The following is a 22,070-nucleotide window of genomic DNA, read 5'->3' on the forward strand; positions in this document are numbered from 1 at the left end:
CATGTAACATATGGTCTCTAGCTCCATCCATTTCTTGCAAATTACAGTGATCAGCAGACGTTTTAGCAGCAGAATGTGGGCCAAAGCCCACGAGCCCTGGTGTCTCTGAAGGGCCCTCAGAGTGTGAGGAGTCTTTTTCTTATGATAACTTCTTGTTTATCAAAAGGCCTTCCTTAGACGTCCAGGCAGTAGGTGCTGGAGACACCGGCTGGATGGTTCTGTCAGCTAGACCCACGCTCTGGTGAAGATCCGCCTGCTCAGAGGTGACCCAAAGAAACCACATTGGTTTTCTCATCCTCCTTTTCCTCCTTCTCTCCTTCTTCTCTTTTTCCTTTTTCATTCAGGAGGTGGGTTTGTTATAGGGATGGAAAAAGATTTGGGGTTAGTTTGGGAAAATGGGCTCAGTGATTGTTAAATAAAATAGGGTACCTTTTTTTTAAAATAAGAAAAAACATTTAGAGTTATTGGTTAAGTAAATTTGAGATTTAAAAGGAAAAATGAAGTGCAAAGATTATGCAGGCCCCAAGTTAGAGGACCACGGCACAAAGAGAAGACTAGGCTTCGTGAGGTGGGAAAGAAATTTGTTTCTCATGAGAAGTTTTGGGTGTTGGTATGGAAGGGCTCGTTCTCTTTGTCTCCCTTTCCAAGGATTCTCCCTCTCCTTGCTGGTTACTATCTTTTGATTTTTATGCTTTTTGTTGGAGATTTCACTACTTAAAATGACCTCAGGCACAGTGCTGGAAGTGCTTGCTGTCTATTGAGCACAGAAAGGCTGTGATGTGCCTTATGGGGAAGTGCTGGGGTTAGCCTTTAGCCCAGTGTTGATGAACCCACAGAATGTGTTAAGTAAGATCTCTTCATGCAGAACACACAGAAATCTAGGTGACGTTTTGGTCAGTAGATCCACTCACCAAGCAGGGGCCCGTGGGATCCTAACCCTGTGTTCCCCCTAGAGCAACAGGCCAGTGCTTGCTAATTAAATGTTCAGGGTGACTTTAGGGAGCATCACCACCTCAAAAAATGAGAATCAATGATATTTATTTTGAAATGTAACCATGAATCTCTTCTGATACTGTTTGATCTCAGTTGTTCACTCCTGTGTGTCCTGTTTCTGAATCTTCCCTGGTCCTGGTAATTCCTGACCAACAGCTTACAGGAGACTGTATGTAGAGTTCTCTGTGTAAATCCAAAGCCTCTAATGATTTTAGTCAGATCGGCCAAATAAATGGTCTAAAAGGACAGCTATTTTACTTCTGGCTTCTGTTAGCCTTTATGGTTGGAAATTGTTTCATAGGGAGAATTCTATAGGGTTAGCTCCTGAGATGAATAAAATACATAGCATTTCTAAGATGAATTAAAGAATAAGACTTACATGCACAGACACCTAGATCTCTAGATTTGGTATGGTCATTGTTGATAGCTCTGTGCACTTCCACTGGGATGACACTGACTTTTTCTTTTTAAAATATTTTTATTAGTTGTTGATGGGCCTTTATTTTATTTGCTTATTTATATGTGGTGCTGAGAATCAAACCCAGTGCCTCACACATACTAGGCAAGTGCTCTACCACTGAGCCACCACCCCAGCCCCAACATTGACTTTTTCAATAATTTTTTCTTGGTTTTTAGAAATATTAAGAACTCTTTATGGAACATTAATGGGTTAATAGTTGTTTTGGGGGAGATAGGGAAGGCAAGATCTGTATTTTTTAAGTGCTAAAAGTCTTGAAGTGTTTATTGGCACAGAAAAGAAAGTGTATATGCAGAGAGAAAAATATGGCTCTCTTTTGGTGGGCAAAGGGTTCCTGGTCTCAGTTACTAATATAAACATGGGTAAGAGAAAGCCGAGCAAAAGCAGCTCTTTATATCAACCTTGCCAGTCACAGAGCAGCATGGGACTGATGGTGCATGTGGCTGCCTGGAGAGCTCACCTCTCCTTTCAAGAACTCTGGAGTGGAAGCCAGAGGAATCTCTCCTAAGAAACAAGGGTGGTCTCCACCAGGCCCTATGTTGGCAAAGCCTGGGAGGGTCCTAGTGATGCCCTACAGAAAAGGGGGAGCTGGGCTGGAGGTTATGTTCCCACCAAGGGCTTGGGTAGACCCCAGGTGGAAATTGAAAGTCCCCTGGGACCCAGTCAACCAGGGATAATTGCCACTTTGGGAGGCCAAGTGTAGGCATCACTGTGACCAGAAGAGAACTCGACCAGCAAAGCCTGGGAGGGGCCTGTAGCAGAAAAACTTGGTTAACTTTTTGGGGGGCTAATAAAAAAAATTTTAACAAAAAAATTCCTAATGTGTGCAAAAGGGGAGAGAATGATATAATAAAACTCCATATAACCCATCACTCAGACTCAATAATTATCAATGAAAACATTTTCTTTATTTATCTCTTTTCCTTTTTGAAGTATTTTTACAATAAAATGGAGACATGTTGTAATTAATTTCACCCCTGTATTTTTAGTGTGTGAACTTTTTCCCCCCCTGGTACCAGGGATGGAACCCGGGGCACTTAACCACGGAGCCACATCCCATTTTATTTTGAGAAAGGGCCTTGCTAAGTTGCAGAGGCTGGCTTTGAACTTACAATTCTCCTGTCTCAGCCTCCTGAGCCACTGGGATTACAGGTGAGTGCCACTGCATCTGGCTTTGCCTGTCGTGTTATCACATCCTGTCTCTGGAGTCGTTGATGGTGTACTGACTAAGGGTGCTGAGAATGTGTGTGTGGGGGGGTCTGGGGTACCCCAGGGCTGTGAGCTGGGGCTGTCTGGAGCCAGGCTTGGTCTGTTTCTTCAGAGAAGTAGTAAAAATAGCTGTCACGTACTGGAAGCCCACTGTATGCCAAAAATTGTAGGTGCCTCAAATGTCAGTCAACAGGTGCCTTGCCCTGAAGCGAGGAATAGTAGCCCAGGTTTCACAGATAAGGACACAGACTGTGACTTTCCCAAGGGCACACAACTGTCAGAGAAGCTTCTCTTTGCCTACATCAGCATTTTCCTGAGCATTAATGGAGGAGTTCTGATGTGCAAAAACCAAACAACCCCCTCCGCCCCGCCCTGCAAAAAAAATCCCCTCATTTCATGGTCAAATAAATTTGGGAAACGCTGGGTTCAGATACTCAAACAGGCGTCTTTGCTGAGAGACTCCACCCTTTACACGAGGATGAGCAGACCCCTCCCCCCTTCCGGATGGAGGATGTCGCTGAAGGGCGTCTCCCTCTGTGGCAGAGGCCATTCTGCTTGCTGGAAAATACCACATTGGAAGTGATTTTGGGATTTCACATCAGGAAGAAAAGAGGCAGATTTCTCACCAATCTAAGGGAAGAATCCTGGAGAGACTTTCTATTGGCTGCAGTTTATCCATTTTAACCTGGTGTCAAAGACAAAATTCACCTAAGCAGCTTTACTTAGGTGATACAGTTGGTCTTTGTGATTCCTGAAGGAGGGAGCATCTCCTCTGAGAGCAGAGGGGCTCAGCTGGGTCTCTCCAAACAGTGGGGTGTTCAGGCAGCTCGTGTGGGGCCAAGAGCGCAGGACCTGACTTGGACAATGGGTTTTCCATAATAATGCTTTCTTTGTGAGGGTAAAGCAGGGGGACTTCCTTATTGTGCCACCCACACTGGTCTGTTTGGGATTTTGGCTGTTATCTCTTTCCAAAGGTCAGATTTTTTTTTTACTTGGTTTTGCTTTGGTGAACTTACCATGAATGACTCTATTGGACTTGGTCTGTTGGGCCTGGTGTTAATCAATGGGCTCAATCCAATCAATGGGCCCCTGTGAAATTTTATTTTTAACACTGGTAAACTGTTTAACACAGATTTTGGCACACACAAAGCACTCATAAATGCTAGATGATATTATTACTATTGCTATTGTTTGTTTTGAAGCAATCTGATCTTTAAACTTGTTTTTTGAGATGAGGTCTCTTTGTGTTACCCATTCTGGCCTTGAACTCTGGGCTCAAGGGATCCTCCTGCCTCAACCTCCTGAGTAACAGGGATAGCAGGGGCAGCACCTCACCTGGTTCAACTCTTAACCTTTATTTTGGTGCTCACTGGGTCCTGGTTTGTCGTGGGGACACCAGGACTCTTCCTTCCTTCTGGAGGTCCACCTCATCCCGATGACCTTCACTCTCTCTCTCTCTCTCTCAAGGCTCGTGTGTTTTCAGGTGCAACTGGGGTCCAGCAGTTCTGGGGAGGGCAGGGCTCTTCTCTCTCTCTCTTTTCAGCCCTGGGCCTAAAGCCCTGGGTGCTCCCACTGGGGAGGAGGTAGCTGGGTTGGTGGATAGAAGATAGAAGCAGTTTACACTGAAAAGGGACTTGAAGTCCAACTTTTCCATTTTCTGATATGTGGGAGGGACTTGCAGGGGACAGTGGCGGCACCCATGGCTCCTTCTTGACTTGATGGGCTTCTAGGCTCAGGATGAACAGTGACACTTCTCCCCAGGATGACAGAGTCCAGGGCAAGTCCCACAGGTGAAGGACAGGTGGAGGGAAAGGTGCCAGGGAGTTGTGAGGTCAGGGACTGTGGTCACCTGTGGCTGGTGTGGGCATTCTCCCACACCTGAGAAGCCCTGCACTCAGGGTTTCCTGCTTGCCCTGTAGAATTCTTCCTGATTTGATTTTAGTAAATGTGTTTGCAACTGAAAGCTGGTGGGCAGCAGGGTATGGCCAGGGCTTGGAGTCTCAGGATCTACACAGTCTGCCTCCTGTGGCCTCAGAGTGGCTCTCAGCTGCTCCTAGTGCTGCGTCCCACTGGGTTCTATCTGTGTTCCCTCTGCCAGGGTCCAGAAATAGGATGTGGGGTGGGAGTGTTGCTCTGTTCTGCTCTGACTGTCTGCCTCAAAGGGGGACACAGGGCCAGGCGGCTCCCTGTGGCATCTCTGGGGAAGGCCAAGTGACACTTTCCTGGCTGGGTCATTGTCATGCTGTGCTTGACAGTGGATCAGGAAGGGCCCCGTTGCCCACTCCTTGATTCAGGTACCCAGGGAGGCTAGTACAGAGATGGCAATCTCCTGAAGGCTCCCGTCCAGGTGGCAGGCTCTGGGACGGGGAGATCCACTCCCTGACTTTTCAATCAGTTCTCTAGCCAGGCCTGCTTAGCATCGAGGATGCCAGTGGCTGGGGCTTCTGTAGAGGAGCCATCGAGGCCTGTGGGAGATGGAAACTGGGGAGAGGTGAAGGGCAGGGCCCAGGGGGCTGGGTCTGCTTGCTCTTGAGTTCCAGGTCCAGGGAAAGAACATTCTGTGTGGGAGGTGCTGAGGGTAGCCCTCCAGAGAAAGGCTGCAGGCGGGCCGCAGACCTCCACGGGCTCTTCAGTAACTACGAACACGCTTCAGCTCTCCACTAGCAGCTGGAAAGCAGTGCGTGTGTCAGGGGACAGAACAGATGAGCATGGGCCGTCTGGGCGGGTTGGGTGGCTCCTCAGGGTCCCCATGGTCATGGTCCCAGCAGATGAGGGAGGGAGGCCAAGAGCAGACAGAACAGCAAGTGCCAGGCCACACTTCCACATGGCACTTTGGTGGGACATTTTTGGGGCAGCCCAGTCCTCCTCCCTGGTGGTGACTGGCACAGGGTTGACAGGAGCAGGATAGTCACTGTGAGACCTCAACAAGGGAGGGCTCCCTTTCCAAAGGGAGGACTGACTTCCTGCCCACCAAACGGTCACCCTCCTGGTGGTAGGCACGGGGAATGTGATGGCATTGTTAAAGGTTGGGCTAATTTAAGGAGGACTTGGCCCCCCTGGCCCCAGGTATATCTGTGAGATAATTGGGATGCTCTCTACCCCCATTTTGAGCTGGTGTCACAGAGGACAGCTGGTTTCTCCAGGGGGACATCCCTCAGGCATCCAGGGACCACCACTGAGGGAATCTTTGTTTCCGAGTAACCTCTTCGCATGATCCCATGTCTGCTACTCGTTCCTTCTCCTCCATTGTCCCAGAACTTGAGAAGAATGAATAAGTATTTCCCCAAATGAATCATACAATACAGTGCAGGTGCCAAGGCAAGCAACTTTGATTCAGATCCAGTTCAGCTGTCTGCTTTGCTCTCTCGGCGGGTTTGTGTTTTTAAGATGATTCACATTAACTCGTTTTTCTTTCCCATATGTACTGGACTTGTATTTTACAACACCAGATGGGGAAACTAATTAAAATTCAGAGTTCTTTCCAGCAGGGCTTAAACTGAGATCCTAATGATGGTCCTGGCAGTGATCAACATCTCTGCTACACTTGCAATGATTTAAAGCCAATGCCATGGTCACTGCTTGGGATGAAAGCAAATGAGCTCTGAAAATTGAATTTAGAGGAGTGATAACATGATCACCCAGAAATAGATTACAGAAGCTTCTTGTATTTTTACCAAAGCCCAGGGCATGCTTCTAGCAAGATCTGTGATTTAGCTAGAAACATTTTATTTACAATGAGGTAAGTAATCGGTGACATGTGCCCACTAGCCTGGCTTCGGGAACAGGCTCCACCAGCAGACGTGCTGCTCGGGCTCCACAGGACACTGGTTAAAAATGATTATTTCACATGGGATGCATGTGATGCCATCCAGGACCAGGAGTGGAGCCACTGGCAGAGTCCTGTTCAGGCCAGAGTGGAGTAGGGAGGAGTAATGAGGGTCATCTTCCCTGGAGGGCTTGGTGTGTGTGTGTATCTGCAGAATGGGGGGCCACTCGGTGCTTTTCTCTCGTGTCCTTCATTCTGTGATATGAGGATGATCCGCAGTCTACTGTCAGACCCTCCTTTCACGTCACCTTGGCCGGTGCTCCGGTGCTGGGTGGGCTGTGCGAGCTGTTGCATTTGGTGCTGAACGTCCAGAGCCACCCTCTGCAGTCTGCTCTCCTCCATTTAACTGTGGCCCCTGCAGTGGAAACAGGTTCTCTTGCAGTCTCCCTCCTGCCCCGCTCCCTCCCTCCCGCTGGTTCTGTTTCTCTGGAGCACCCTGACTGACACACCCTGTAAAACTTTCCAGTCAGTGGGGGTCTGCTCCCCTGAGTTTGGTTTTTAGGTGGGAACATCATCTCTGGAGCCACTGGTGCATCTACCTCATCCCTCCCTCCCACCTCCAATGCACTGACCCTCTCTGGGTTGGTTGGAGTCTCCAAAGTTCCTCCTCTCCTTGGCCTGTGCAGTAGCCATGACTGTGATTCCCTTGGTTCTCAGCCACCATGTCTTCTGCAGAGAAGCACCTCCTGTCCCCACCTCGTCCTGTCTGCTGTCACATCATCATTCCAATGCTCTGTCTAGAGGCTGTCTGAGGTCATCTTGCACATTATCTATTGACGCACTTCTGATGTTTCTCCTCCCTCTGAAATATCAGTCTCCTGTGAGCTGGGATGTGACCATCTCGTTGGGTCTGTGGGGAGTCTAGTGCAGTCCCATCCACAGTTAATAAATAAGTATTTATTAAATGAATTAATTCCATAGTCCTGATTGCCCTTGACAGCCCATGTGGTGAGGCCATTATTGAAATGATCTGTTATTCAGAAAGATAATTATATTTATGTTTATGTATATGAATTTACCTTCAATGATTCATACGAGCTGCAATGGGAAGCATTTCTTTTCTTTGTCCCACTTTCTGTCTGTAGAGCTCTCAGGGACAAGCTTGTCCTTCCCCTGTCCAAGTTTCACAATGTTCAAGGTTGCCCTCAATCTCATTTCAGTTCTTTCCTTCCTGGACTTGAGGTTTTCAACTTCCCACTTTCCATCCTGAACATGGAGTAAGTTCACCTCTCAGTTTCCACACCGTCACATCTTCATTTAAGTCTTACAGTTTTGGATTCCCAGTTGTAGAGGAAATGGCGAACTCTCTCAAGCTTTAGGTCAGATGTTTTTTAAAAAGTTTGTTTCTATCTTTTGATGAAAACTTGGTGTGAGAGTTTACTTGCTGTCCCAAGAGACTGACTGACTTGCTGTATACCCAGAGGAGGACTTAAGATGAGGGAGAGATTATGGACACAGGATCAGAAAGGAAACTTCCATTTTTTCCCAAGTAAAACCGGTTTGGCCCTGGACCTTTGCAGCATGTTGAGTGTGTGGGAGGAAGGGATTCTGGATAAGAGGAATATTCCAGTAAAGGGATTCTCCAGCCTGCATTTCACTGAACTGGTGTTTTTCAAAGTGATCAGTGAGCACATACTAAGGTTACTCATCTAGAACCTTCTGTGGGAGCTTGTTTTCACATATAGGCTCATCTGGGAGGACATAAGCCACTTCTCAAAAAATAACAGCCCAGCCAGGCCTGGTGGCACACGCCAGTAATCTCAGCAGCTCAGGAGGCTGAGGCAGGAGAATCATGAGTTCAAAGCCAGCCTCAGCCACAGTGAGGTGCTAAGCAACTCGGTGAGACCCTGTCTCTAAATAAAATACAAAATAGGGCTGGAATGTGGCCCAGTGGTCAAGTGCCCCTGGGTTCAATCCCCAGTGCCCAAACAAAACAAAAAACAGTGCAATTCTCTGCTCTCTTCTGAACCCTGGTAAGTCCATCACGCCACATCACAACAGCAAACTAAAACCATTGATGTTTTCTTCATTGTACCTCTCTCTCCCTGCAACTTTCCTTCCTATTCCTTTCCATCTGCTACCACATTCACCTAGCAAATATTGTCTTGTACAGAACAAAATTTGTGTCCACCTGGAACTTACGGATCTCTATAGCTCCATGTGTGCATGGCTTGTGGGGGAGGGGCTGGGGACGGAAGCAGGCATTATGGGCTCGAAAACTCCTCCTGTGGATGTGAAGCCCTAAATTGCCAGTTGTTGTTGTTGTTGTTGTTGTTGTTGTTGTTTGCCAATTCTTTTGGAATGTGTTTGTTATGAACTTCTCTAGGGCTGTCATGTTGTACCCCCACCCCAACCGCCCCGCTACCAAGGGACTCTCTGACATTCTGTCTGCACCTGCTGGATCATTTGCAAAGTAGAGCCATGACAAAGAGTCTTGTGGTGTGATGCTTTCTGAATCTGCCGAGCACTGTTGCTCTGGATTGGCCTTGGGGATCGCTGAGGAGCAGAGGAGTCGGTTTTCAGCTGGAATTCACACTTAACTTGGTGGACATCTACATGTGCACTGAGAATTGATTAAAAGGAAATGGCTTCCCAATGGTAATCGAAGACCAGAGAGTGAGAGCAATAGTAGTTCTTAATGCACATGGAATGCACTTGGAAAGATATGCTTCTCCATATGCATCCCAAGTCCATTTTATCACTGGTGTAGATCCATTTGCCCACTGCTAGTGGTCACTCCCCTCCTCCAAAAGATGGTCTGAATAGATTCTGGAGACCACTTAACTCTGACCACATTTTATCAAGCTGTGTGTAAATTAATCCCAACTGTAAAGTCAATATCCATTGAGCTACTTCAAGAAACACAGTGGGGCGGGGATATGTGGCAAAAAGAGTTTAACCATGGATGTATCCAAGTATGGCCTGTCCTTGAGGATGGAGTCCATCCCCCAGATTTCAGGAGGGTTATTCCTGTAGCAGTCTGCTTCAGTGCCTGGTGCCGACATGTGCTGAAGGTTAAAAATCACTTCCAAAAGAACCAAGTGGTACAAAACACAAAGAATCACTTTTTGGATAATTAAAACTATTTTGAATTTTTTATTTATCAATCTGGTTGCTAATATAATTTTAGTTAAATGAAAGACATTCACAAAGAATAATAGGCATACATACATAATTTCCTTCTCTCATTCTAGTTTACATGCTGTTGCTTGTAGAGAGTGAAATTTGTGTAATTTCACAGGGATGGAGTCCTAACTGACTTCACAGAAAGAATACTTAACCCAGTTTTTCTCAGCTCTAATCTCTGCAGTCACCATGCTCACTTGAAAAGTTAAAAAAAAATCAAGAAAACAAAACTTAGAATCAGTAACACCAAGAATGGTTTCTTGGCCTACTGGAGAGGAACTGCCATATTTCACAGCCATCTCAGAAGCCAGCAGGAACATCCAGTAAGTCACCGAGCCTTGGACATGGTCAGACTGCCTGAGGAGACCTGTTTTTGTGGCACATTTTCATCTGGAAAAGAAGCCTGTGAATATGTGTCATTTGTCAACACACATTCATAATTGCTTTCTGACAGTTTTTCCTCAGTGCGAGATTTCAATGTTAATGAGTTTAGATACCACTTGTATGCCAAAAATATTCTGTAAAAGAAACGCACTTTTAAAATTTCCAACATTACCATGCAAGGAAAGTGTGGTGTAGGCACAGAGCCACCAGGTTACATAAAAATGCTGCCTTTGTATTTTGTATTGACTTACTCAAAAGCCAGTCTAACCACATTGGGTCGGGGGATGTGCAGGTAAGGTGAGCTGTCAGCCTCATCCAGGGGGGAACTCAGGGCCTGATGCACAAAAAAATGCCACTTTTTTTGGCATTTGGCTGTGGTGCATTTCCAGTGTTGATACGTTGGCTCTCTGGAAGTCTACGTGATTGATAATTTGGCTGTTGAACAGCACACCCTCTAAGCTTCCACATTCCTGGACATGGCCATGCAGTTCTTTTGATGTGACTTACAACCTCAAGAAGTTGGTCTTCAGTAGCTCTGTTGGCCTTGGCCTTTATATTTGGATTTCAAAGTGTTTCATAGTCAAGAATCAATGGCATTTCACAAATGCTTACGAAGTAGGTAAAATAGCTCCATCTTAAATTCAGAGCAAAGAGGGACAGAAGTTCAGGGACTTGGAGATTATGGATTGGGGCTCTGTTGGCTGATTCTCAGGGTCTGCTCTCACCAAAACATCATTTAAAAAAAGGTGTTTGTTGATTTTTAGTCCAATGGTTGGGTGGACAATTGTTGATTTATCACCTATTTCAGGACCAGGTTTTTCTACTGGGAGAAGCAATTTAGGACATATTATTGGTTGGCTAATTTAAAGTTAATGTAATAATTGTGGTCTTCCTTTTAAAAACTGCTTAACAGGATAGTAAAAGGCAAAAAATATGAAGTGGTTCAAATCAGGTGGGAATTATCTGGAGACATAAGATATAAAGGGGCCTTTAGGTTTCAGACTGTGACAAGGTTGTGATATGGGCAGAGGAGGGAGAGGACCAAGTGGAGGGAGGGAAAGGAAGAGATCCCATGGCAGAAGGAAGGAAGCTTCTCCTGACACTGCCTCAGCCTCTCATCTTCACAGCCCACACCGTTGGCTTCGTCCTAAAGTGCTGCAACGTGTCTGTCTGCACTGGGCGGCTGTGTAACAGATGTTCAACGATAACCGTAAGACCTCCTCTCTGGCCCATGCCAGCTCCTTCTCTGGTGGCTCTGAATTCCTGCTCCTTTGAGGAATTCTTGCTTGTCAAATGTAGGACAAGAGGAGCATGTCTAACACTAGCCCTTAAATTCTTGTTCCCAGCCCTTCAATAAAATCATTCTTAAATGCTAAGAAGTGCCAGAGAATAATTCAGCAATAAACTAGTGCCTTCTTCCTGAGCTAACTTTCCTGAGCTCTAGGGAATAAGCTATTTTGAGAACGTCGCATTCATTCAAAGTCCCCTGTTCCTAGCTTCTCAAAAGATGTTTGCGTCCTATGCAGATGATGTTTCTTGTACATCAACCCTAAATCATCCATCAATGTTCCCTGAGACTTTAAAACAGTCTCTTGGTGTGTGTGTGTGTGTGTGTGTGTGTGTGTGTGTGTGTATGCATGTGTGTGTATACTCATCACTTACAGAAGAGGCTCCTACTAGCCTGTTTGCCAGGTTAGTGGTGTATCGAATGTCAGACGTCGAGACCTGGAATATAAATGACCAGGTAAGACCAGCACTGAGTATGGATCATGTTATGGCTATGAGGCTGCCATGTGCTAAGTTGTCAAGAAAGGAATAGGAAAAAAAGTTATTTGATTTTCTTCATGTAAACAAGTTGCCATTTAGAATGTACTAGATAAAGCCTTCATAAACAAAGGTAGGTGTTTTTGTTGAGCCCATAATCCCAACAAGAGGCCAGAATTTCCAGTGCCTGTTTGATAGTTAACTTGGTGATTCAAAACCTCATCCACCTTTGTGTATCTTAGTGGTCTCTGTGTCCTAATTGATGGGAATGTGGGAGAACACCTGACCCTTGCAGTCATTCAGTGTCCTAGGTTTGCAAATTTGGTGAGAGAAGGGTTGGATCTTATTTTTCACCTTTTGTGGCAGAAAGAGGAAAGAAGACAGGACAGAGGAAGAAAGGGTGAGAACATTTTAATACCAGGGGCTAATTTTGATGACTTTTACCTCCTAACCATTTTGGGAGGAAAGGAAAAGTGCTGACATGATGCATAAAGTATATGATGATTATGGGAAATGCAAGAAACAATAAATTTCCACCTGGAAATTTATTTTTAAGTGCAAAAGAAATACTTAAAATAGATTTAAAAATCAGAAGCAATTTTAAATCATAATGTTTAAGATTTGTTTTTCCATATGAGAATCCATAAAGGAAACCTTAATGGTAGTCATCTTGGTGAAATAAAATGGCCTTTGCTTCCAGTATGTCATTTGTCAATGCTGTATTGCTTTAATATTTAGTCAGATTAAATACTTTTCCATTTTCAGTGTATTTTATAGAGGACTGACCAAGCCTTCCTGAAATTTAAGTGTTTGTGAGAGTGTCTGAGGTCAACAAAAAGCCATGAAAGGGCCTCAAGATTGACTCCCTTTTGTCCCGTTACCTTGGCTCTCAGGGAAATGGACTGGTCCACTGTCTCCTTTGGAATGGGTCACTACTTGCATAATGTGTCATTGGCAGCTCTGAACAAGGTTTTCCATGATTCAATCAATTCATGTCCTTTAAAAAGTTGGGCCTACAGAATCTAACCAACTAGAATCTCCATTTTACTGAGCCAGACGATGGGAAATAGTCTCCACTCCTTTTAAACCTCACCGTAGGCTTCTTCATGGAGGAGCAGGAAAGAGTGAGCATAAGTAATTTTTCAAAATGTCGGGGTCTACAAATTTTTTTAAGAACAGCTTATTAAGTACAAGTATGAATGAATGGTAATCATTCTAGAAATAACTTTTGCATAATCTTTTTAAAGAAATAAATATATTAAATTCTCTTTTGGGTACTGCAACAGGAAGCATTATCCCATCTGTTCACATGAAGTCTATTATTTCAAAGAAAATCAATGAGCTATATTTGTTGGGATAAGTTAAGCTAAGAGGTGTTATAGATTTGACATATCCATTCTCTGAGAAGCAACCAGGCTTTAATGAACTTGAGCTTTAAATGTGTCTGGCATAGAAGAGCTCTGAATCATGGCAGTGTGTCTATTTTGGATAGAATAACACGTGGTGTAGTTGATTAAAAATATGGCAGTGTTTCCCACACGATTCCAGAGTAACAGCAATAATAACTTGGCTTTATTGTGTTGTGTCATTCAGAAGGCTCTATCTGCTAGAATTTTATCACAGGGGTTTAAAAACTTGAGATTTAAAACAAAGTAAGAAAAGCAACCTAATATATGCATTTGCTAGGAAGTGTCCATACTTTTGCTACAACTATAAAAGAAAAACAGAGCAAACAAATCATACGATCTGCCTCTAATTCCCCACTGAGGTGTGTCTACACATATAATGTGCTGCAGGTAAAACAGGAAAGATCTTTTGTAACAGCTGGTCACCACAGTATTGTAGCTGATAGTTACAGATATTGAGTAGATCTAAGACTACATACATAGGACAGTATTATCTCATAGAATTCAATGAAAAATCAAACCAACGACCCAAGGTGCATGCCTTTCCCTGTTCTTCCTTGCTCTCTCGGGTTGTGTTGATCACATCCATCTTTCTTCCAGCCGCCTGTGTGGGCTGGAGCCCTCAGAGTAGTGGCAGAGAGGGAGGTCTCTGAAAACTGGAAAACTGGTTCTCTTTGCCCTTTTCTTCCCTTTTCCAATTTAAAGGACACAAAAAGAAATATTATATGAACACAAACTAGTTACTATGACAGCCCATTAAAAGTTGACTCTATGCAAAAGGAAGAGGATGTTGGAGGCCATATGGATGGATGTAATTCAGTTTTTTTTTTCTCAAGAAAAAATATCCACATTCTAAGGGCTCTTAAAAATGTAAAAAACTTGCCCTGTTACCACGGGTTTTTAGAACACCTCTAAACACGCACAAAATAAGACAGATATTACCTGCAAATTCAACCATTGCTTAAACTCTAAAAGCATTTTCTGTATTATTTTGTTTTGATACGGAAGGGGGAACTCAGCTATAAAGAAATATTAAGAAGTATTTTTATAGTGATCAGTCTTAAGAATATTCTGTCGCTTGCCTTCCCCAACTTGTGCTGATATTTTAAGCATGTGCTCAGGAGTATGAAGCGGGGTGCTCTTGTCCCTCCCTTCTCTCTACAAGTCCCCCCTCCCTATCCCATGGCCACATTGCCACCCATCAAATAAGCCATTCCTTTTTGCTCTCATCAATGGTCTCTGTAAAATTGGGGTTGTTGCTCATGATGGCAGCATCGGCGCTCTCTGCGGACTCGGCTCTCTTGGCTTCGTTAGTGTGGTAGGTGCCCTTGTGACGGAACATGTACCGGATGAGGAAGACCAAGGTGCAGAGGATGGTGAAAATCACCACGGCAATGACCCCTGTGGAGGCAGGAGAGGTACCAGAGTTAAGCACATCTTGCTGACCTTCTCCCACATACAGCAGACTCCCAAACAGCAATCACCATGATGATGACAGAAGGAAAATGTGGCTCATTTGGGGCCACAGGTGGGTATCAGGAACAACCAAGGCAACCCAAAGTGACAAGGATAGTCGACAAATCATAGGAAGCATCAGCTTTCATACCCTGGACAACAGGTGGTGCCTGAGAACACAGAGCCCCAAAGATGATTTTTTTATGCTTTTCCCAGTTTTCTGGCTGGTAGCAATTTCTGGACAGCAGTGTAGGGAGGTATTGTATGAGAAAAACACACTGTTCCCCTAATGGATGGGAGAGGAGAGAGAGGATGTGTCCTGCATAGCAAGAGCTCTGTGGTCTGCACAGAAGTCTCTGGATCTGTGGCTGAATAGTGACTCAGGAGCGATAGGCCGAACAGGGCTGGAAATGCTCATGTCTCCACCAGGCACAGTGGAGGGACACCACTGAATGACCAGAGCATTTTCTATAGATTATGAAGATATTTTGCTGAAATAGGCCTTCAGTGGAGGAGACTCAAAATTTCCTCTTAAAAAACTTTGAAATGGACTTTGAAATCAAGCTGCCTAAAACTGAATTGCCTGCCCAAACAAACCTCAAAATTCATTAAACTAAGATAATAAAACCCCCAAAGGTAGTGTAATATTAACAATGTTAGCACCCAATAGAAAATTACTAAGCAAGCAAAGAAAAAATGAAAAGGCAGGAAAACATCACTCAACCAGGAGAAAAATCAGTCAATCAGGAGAAGATCCAGAAATGACAGAGACAATGGAGGTAGCAGATAAGAACCTAAGAAGACACCTAGAGTGACAAAATGGATTAGCTACACTACCATGAGAGAACAGATAAGGTTATTCAAAAGAACAAAGAGCATTTGATAATGACAAGTCAGTTATATAAGACACATGACTTCAACTGTGTGCATGCCTCACAGAACTCTACAGTGAGTGAAATGAAGACTGGAGGGAGAATGAGACAATCCACCATTATGGCTGGAGATGCTAACACTCATCTGTTTGTAATCGATAGAACAATTAAACGGAAAACCAGTAAGAATCTGCAATACCTGAACAACACTAAGTTTAACAAGATGCAGATTGGGAGGAAATATTTATAATACCTATGTCTGACCAGGAACTTGTATCCAGGATATAAAAAGAACACTTAATAATTCAATAGAAGTCAGCCAATCTAATTTAAAAAATGGAGAAAGATTTTAACAGACACTTCATGAAAGATTTACACATGACAACAAGCTCATGAAAAGATGCTCAACACAAGTGATAAGATAGAGATGAACATTAAAAGCACAGAGACACAATGACTCATCCACAAGAGTGGATAGATAAGAGGATTGACAATACCAAGAGTTGGCAAGATTGTGGGGGCCACTTGAGCTCTCAGATACTAATTGTGGGACTGTTAAATGGTTCAGTCACACTGGAAAAGTATATGACAGTGTCATGGTTTGGATATGAGGTGTCCCTCCATAGCTCCTGTGTTAATGTAGAAGGTGAAATGATTAGACTATGAGAGCTGTAGCCTCATCAGTGGATTAACCCATTTGGTGGATTAATAATTTAAATGGACTGAATGATAACTCTAGGCAGGTTGGGCATGACTGGATGGAATGGGTCACTGGGGGTGTGCCCGGGGAATTATATATTTTGTCCTTGGCTTCTCAAGCTCTCTCTGTCTCTGCTTCCTGATTACCACGAGGTAAGCAGATTCACTCTGCCATGATGTTGCCTCACTCAGGCCCAGAGCCATGGAGTCAGGTGATCATGGACTGAACCTCTGAAACTGTGAGCCCAAAATAAATCTTTCCTCCTCTAAGTTGTTCTTGCCTTCAATGAAAGCTAGCACTGGCTGTTTATTTATAAAGTTAAATATCCACTTTCCATAATATCCAGCGATCGCAGGACTAGGAATTACCAAAGAGAAATGAAAACTTATGTTCTCTTAAGACTTGTGCAAAGAACATTCATGGCAGCTTTATTCATCATAGCCCAGGTCTGGAAACAAACCAACAAGTGATCAGCAGGTAAGTGGATAAAACAAATTATGGTATATCCATTTGATGGAATACAACTTGGTAAGAAAAATAAATGAACTATTGATAGACACAGGAATGTGGGTAGATCTCAAAAACATTATGCCAATTGAACAAAGAAAGGCATGAAACATGACATGCTCTCAGATTCCAATTATGGAGTGCTAAGGGAGAAAAAACTCATCTATGGTGACAAACGGCAAACCAGAGGTTGCCTGGGCTGGGAGTGAGGAAGGGAGGGTGGTGTGTGTACACAGGGCAGTGAGGTCTGCTCGGGAGGATGGGATGTTCTGCTGCTGTGCTGGTGGATGTGAGTGTTTTCATTGGTCACAAGCCATCCCAAACTGCTGCATTGACAGGTGAACATTATGCTTTAATTAAGTAGATTATAAAAAAGCCAAAGAGCAAAAAACAATCAGGATGGGGACTTTGAGGACATTGTTCCTGAGCTTTGGACAATGTGAAGTGAGCACCCTTCTGAATAAATTTTAATTTCATGGTTGTATATGTTTCTTAAAGGTGTCTACTCTCTTCCCTTGGGAAGGAACTGGCTGAGTTTAAAGTCCCCCATATGCTTACATTATTGGATGTACTCAGAGAGGCAGGAATCAGACCAGAGCAGCAGGGAGAGAAGCAGACAGTAACAACTGAGCCCTCAATACTGATCCAAGTTCGAGGGCCCGTGCTAGGGGAGTCAGTGACTCAGCAGCTGCCCATGGTTAGAAGGCAGACTGGAATATTTCATGTACCCAGGGTGTTGGATTTTTCAAAGTTTTTGTTAAGATATCTGAGGTCAAATGGAGAATTTCTTCCCATTTTTCTAGTGAGCTGTTCTGGAACATTTGGAATGTGAGAGGGTGAGAGTAAAAGGAGAAGAGGCTAAAGAAATGTCCTGGGTATTGTCACTGCTGCTTACCTAAGTCCTCTGATTCTGTCTGGCTCACCCTAACATTCTCATTTTTACAATCCAGCATTAAAAAGTAGCTGGGTTATATTTATCACCATTTCTCAACCTTATTTCATAACTTTATGTCATATTTAAATGACAAATGAATGATATCAAAATCTAGAAAATTCTTCCTCCCTCTTCCTGGGCTACTATTTTATTGAGAATGGTTGCTCTCCACAGATGAATAGGCACACAGACTCCTGTTCTCAGTCACCCACCTCCAATGATAGCTGAGTTTCTGTTGACTCCATTTCTTATAGCTTGTCCTTGTCCTGGATTATATGGGAAATTAGCACTGGCTGTAAGAGAGAAAAGAAGAGTCAAGTAAGTGTAAGAGTCAAGTGTACCATTAGTCCCAAATAGTTGGATAGCTATTTCTTATATGACTTTTTGACATCTCTTACTTTCCCAAATGAAATCTCCATTTCAGATGGCCCCATATTTTTTTTTCCTCCTGAAAGAATCCAAGAAATCCACCCCCCCCCCCCCCCGTTCTTGCTGTTCTTCTTTGCATAAGCCTAGGTAAACACTGGCTCATTCGAGGAATACTAGAGAATTCTAGATCCTCCAGGGGCTGGTTGCAGGACCCCTCGACCCCTACGGTACCAGATTCATGGCTGTTCTAGTCCCTCATGTACTCGTTGTATATGACCTTCATAATCCTTTAGTGTGATTTTAGTAATCTCTAAATGACTTATAATCCCTAACACAGTTTAATGCTATGCAAACAGCTATTTATGCAATGCTGTTATTCAAGGGAAGAATGGCAAGAAAACGCAGGTGTGTTTTTTATTTTGGTGGCAGGTACCAGGGATTGAACCCAGAGGCACTTAACCACTGAGCCACATCCCAGCCCTTTAAAAATATTTTCTTTAGAGACAGGGTCTTGCTGAGTTGCTTAAGGCTTTGCTAAGTTTCTGAGGTTGGCTTTGAACACACAATCCTCCTGCCCCACCCTCCAGAGCTGCTGGGATTACAGTGCACTGCTGTGCCTGGCAGTGCAGATGCAATTTTTTTTTAATTTTTTTATTTTTTAGTTTTTTGAAAATCCTCTCGGGATCCTTTATTTCACTTCCTACTCACAAGGTGGAATTTCAACTTGTAGTCATCATTTCTGCCAGTTCAGTCAATGGCTCGGAACATCACAGTCCCAATTCTACGGTGTCAACAATCCCGGAGGCAGATCCGAGGTGAGGGATTCATGTTCACTAATGAATTCCACTACATTTTGCTTTCTTGTGATCCCACGGCCTCATTCCAATTTAGGATCATTGAAGAAACGGACTGTATTTCTATTAACTATTTCAAAGATCAGACCTACCTCATTTACTTGTCAAGAAAATTTTCTCAAGTATATTTAAAATTTTTATCATTTTCCTATAGTTCTTCAAATGCTTGACATTCGTCTTTTCCCTACCTCTAAAACTCCTTTCTTGTTCACATTATCTTTCTTGATTGCTTCTCAGTTTATATAAAAACAAAAAGAAAATGTGGATTTATTGTGCACATTAGCAGGTCTGTACATAAAAATGCACAGAGGTTTTATATACCACTTACAGTAACAGCTCAGAGTAAAAAGGAAGAAAGAATCTGAAATATTAGACTTGCTCGGAAATAAGGCTACCTGGGACAATGCCACTATCTAGCTTCATCAGAATTTTTACTTCTCCAACTTTTTAGCAGTGGCAAATAATAAAAAACAAACAACAACAAAAAACCCTGATAGTTAAAATAGTAGCAGTCACTCCATATACTGCCCCTCCCACCCAAACTTAAGAATAATAGGGTTTTTTTTTTCAAGTTTTATTCCCTTCATTTAAATTTAGTGGAAAAAAACTTAAAAAGTCATGTTGTAGCAATGTGTCCCCATGCAGAATTGCAATTTGCCAAGATTGTAATGTGCTTTGAGAGAAATCTTACTGAAAAAATAGTGATGACCATTTTCCAGTAAATCCTGAGTGAAAAAATCATTTGTACCCCAATCTGAGGTGTAAACTTGCTTTTCAGGGGGGACAAAACTACTGTAAATTAGACAATTGTAGCAACCACCCAAGACAATAAATGAAAGCGTATGACAATCTGCCACATTATAGTGAGTGTCTCTTCAAAGTTCATCATGATTTTTAGTGAGATCTTCCCCATAATTGGTAGCTTGGCTTCCAACAAACATGTTCCAGTTGTCCAGTATTTCCTCTTTAGTTAGCTTCTCATCCTTGTTCTTATCCGACTCGTATACCAGGTGTCTGGCCTTGGCCTGGGCATGGTCATAATCTTGAGGGAGGATCCAGTGGCGAATCTAGTCTTTGTCCATCTTCCCATCCTTGTTCAGATCTCGGAAGTCACTGAACTGCTCCCGTTCAGACAAAACCCAGTCTGGCTCAGGGCCATTATCCTGGTGAGAAAACATATCGGCAAATGTACTCATCCTGGTCCACAAACCCATCCCCGTTCTTGTCGATGTCCTCCAGAGTTTCCAACACCACAATTTCCTTCATATGCTCAAACTCCTCAGGATGTAGAAAGGCAGGGAACTCCTCTCGAGTAGCTGTCAGGTCCCCATCGAGGTCTGCAGCCTTGAACCTTCTCTCATCACATGGCAGCATCTATTTGAAGGTGTGATGATCGGAACTATCTTGGAACTCTGTGGGGTTTCCCAGGTAGTATCCATAGGTGGTTTGTTTGTATTCTTCCCAGGAAATTGTATCGTCTTTGTCTCTATCATAATCCTTCCAGATTTTAGCAACATTATCATAGATGTATCTTTTCTGCACCCGTTTGATCCAACTTTTCAGCTCCTCGGTGGTGACAAAGCCATCCCCATCACTGTCAATTCGATCAACAATCTTCCCCAGCCTCTCCTTGCTCTCGTCTGAGGTGAGCTGATCAAAGGTCTTGGAGTCCTCTTTGCCCAGGAAGGCCTCGTGGTCAAACTGGAAACTCTGGTTGTCCTCGGGCGGCCGCTTGCCCATCTCCAAGTCGGGCCTCACCACACGCTCCTTGCGCACCGTGGGCTTGGCCCGCAGTGCCCCCGGCGCCAGCAGCAGCCCCAGGGCGAGCCCCAGGAGGCGGCAGCGACCACAGCGCGCCATGGTCCACAGGAGAGGGCGGCGGCCGCGAGGGAGGCAGGAGCGGGCAACGCGAGCCAGGGATCGGCTGTAGGGGATCGCAGAGCGACGGCTGGGCTGGGACCGGCAGGGGGAGGGACGGCCGGCGCCACAGCCAGAGCCTGCCCCGGGCCCTGCCGAGGGGCGCGCCCCGACCCCCTCAGATGCAATTTTAAAAAATGCTTTCAATCTGCATTGGTTGAGCCTGCAGCTGCAGAAACCTTAGGCATGAAAGGCTATGTTTTCTTATGTTTGCCTGAAATCTGTTTCCCATCCACTTTGATTCCATACATAATTGGAAAGGTAGATGAGCTTTTTACAGCATCTGTTTGAAATGTAATAACTTTCTTAAACTAATATTTTACATGGGTCTAATAAAACACCATACACTTCATGAATTTGTAAAGGGGCAAAGTTTCATAAAAGAAGAATTAATGTTCTTCTCTTTTTGAGAATATTAACAGCTGAATCAATTTTCTATTTCTCTGTTACAAAAACCAAGAAACTATTTTGTTAAATTGAGATGTTTCTCTAAGATAAAACAAATTTCAAGTACCCAAAAAGCAAATAGATCCTGAAGTATTTCTGTAGGTCAGTGGAGCGTCTATTATAATTCATACAAACAAATTCAACTTCAAAACTACTTTGCATTGTGGGATTTCAGTTTTGGAAGTTAAGGTAATTCTTCCATTGAAGGCAGTTTTTCCCTGAGCCAAACAGAAACAACCACCTTGTTCTCAGGCATTCCTATGGTTGCTGGACAGCATCAAATTAGTGCAAAAAAATATTTTAAAAGTAGATGTTGGTGTAATATAGTGTGTATACACCAAGAATATAGGTAGTTGTTATGATTAACTTAGTTTTCTAAGGCTGATTTATTCCTGGCTAGAGACTTCCAAGAACCTCCAAGATGAAGAAACAAAGTGGGTAGGCGCCTTCTCCTCCTGGTCCCTAGAAATGTGGCAACCAAAGAAGGAGACTTCAGATTCCACCAGCAAGTGTGACTGGGCCCTTTCTCTTTTTGATTGGATATTCTTCTCAGGAAAATTATTCTTTCCTAGATGTATATAGTCCATATTATCTCAAAAGGCTCCTGACCTTCTACAGGTGGTCATGAGCCTTCCAACAATAACCTTCAAAATATTTTAGGTATGGTTACAAAAATGCCATGGTGGTTTTTTTATTCTATAATATGATATTCATGACACCATGAAACAAGTTGCTTTTCTGCCTCAGATAACACAATCCACAAACCATAGCATGGCTTCTCTCTGCTCCAAACCCCACCTTGCCTCCTTGGCCCCAAACTTCAGAGAAA

At 43.8% G+C, this 22,070-nt stretch overlaps 1 pseudogene; it reads right to left on the reverse strand.

The window, feature by feature from the left end:
• Positions 1-19,685: 19,685 nt before the first annotated feature.
• Positions 19,686-20,737, reverse strand: LOC143385839 (reticulocalbin-1 pseudogene; annotated as a pseudogene).
• Between the last annotated feature and the right edge of the window lie 1,333 nt (positions 20,738-22,070).

Source organism: Callospermophilus lateralis (assembly GCF_048772815.1).
Source record: "Callospermophilus lateralis isolate mCalLat2 chromosome 11 unlocalized genomic scaffold, mCalLat2.hap1 SUPER_11_unloc_3, whole genome shotgun sequence".
NCBI lineage: Eukaryota > Metazoa > Chordata > Mammalia > Rodentia > Sciuridae > Callospermophilus > Callospermophilus lateralis.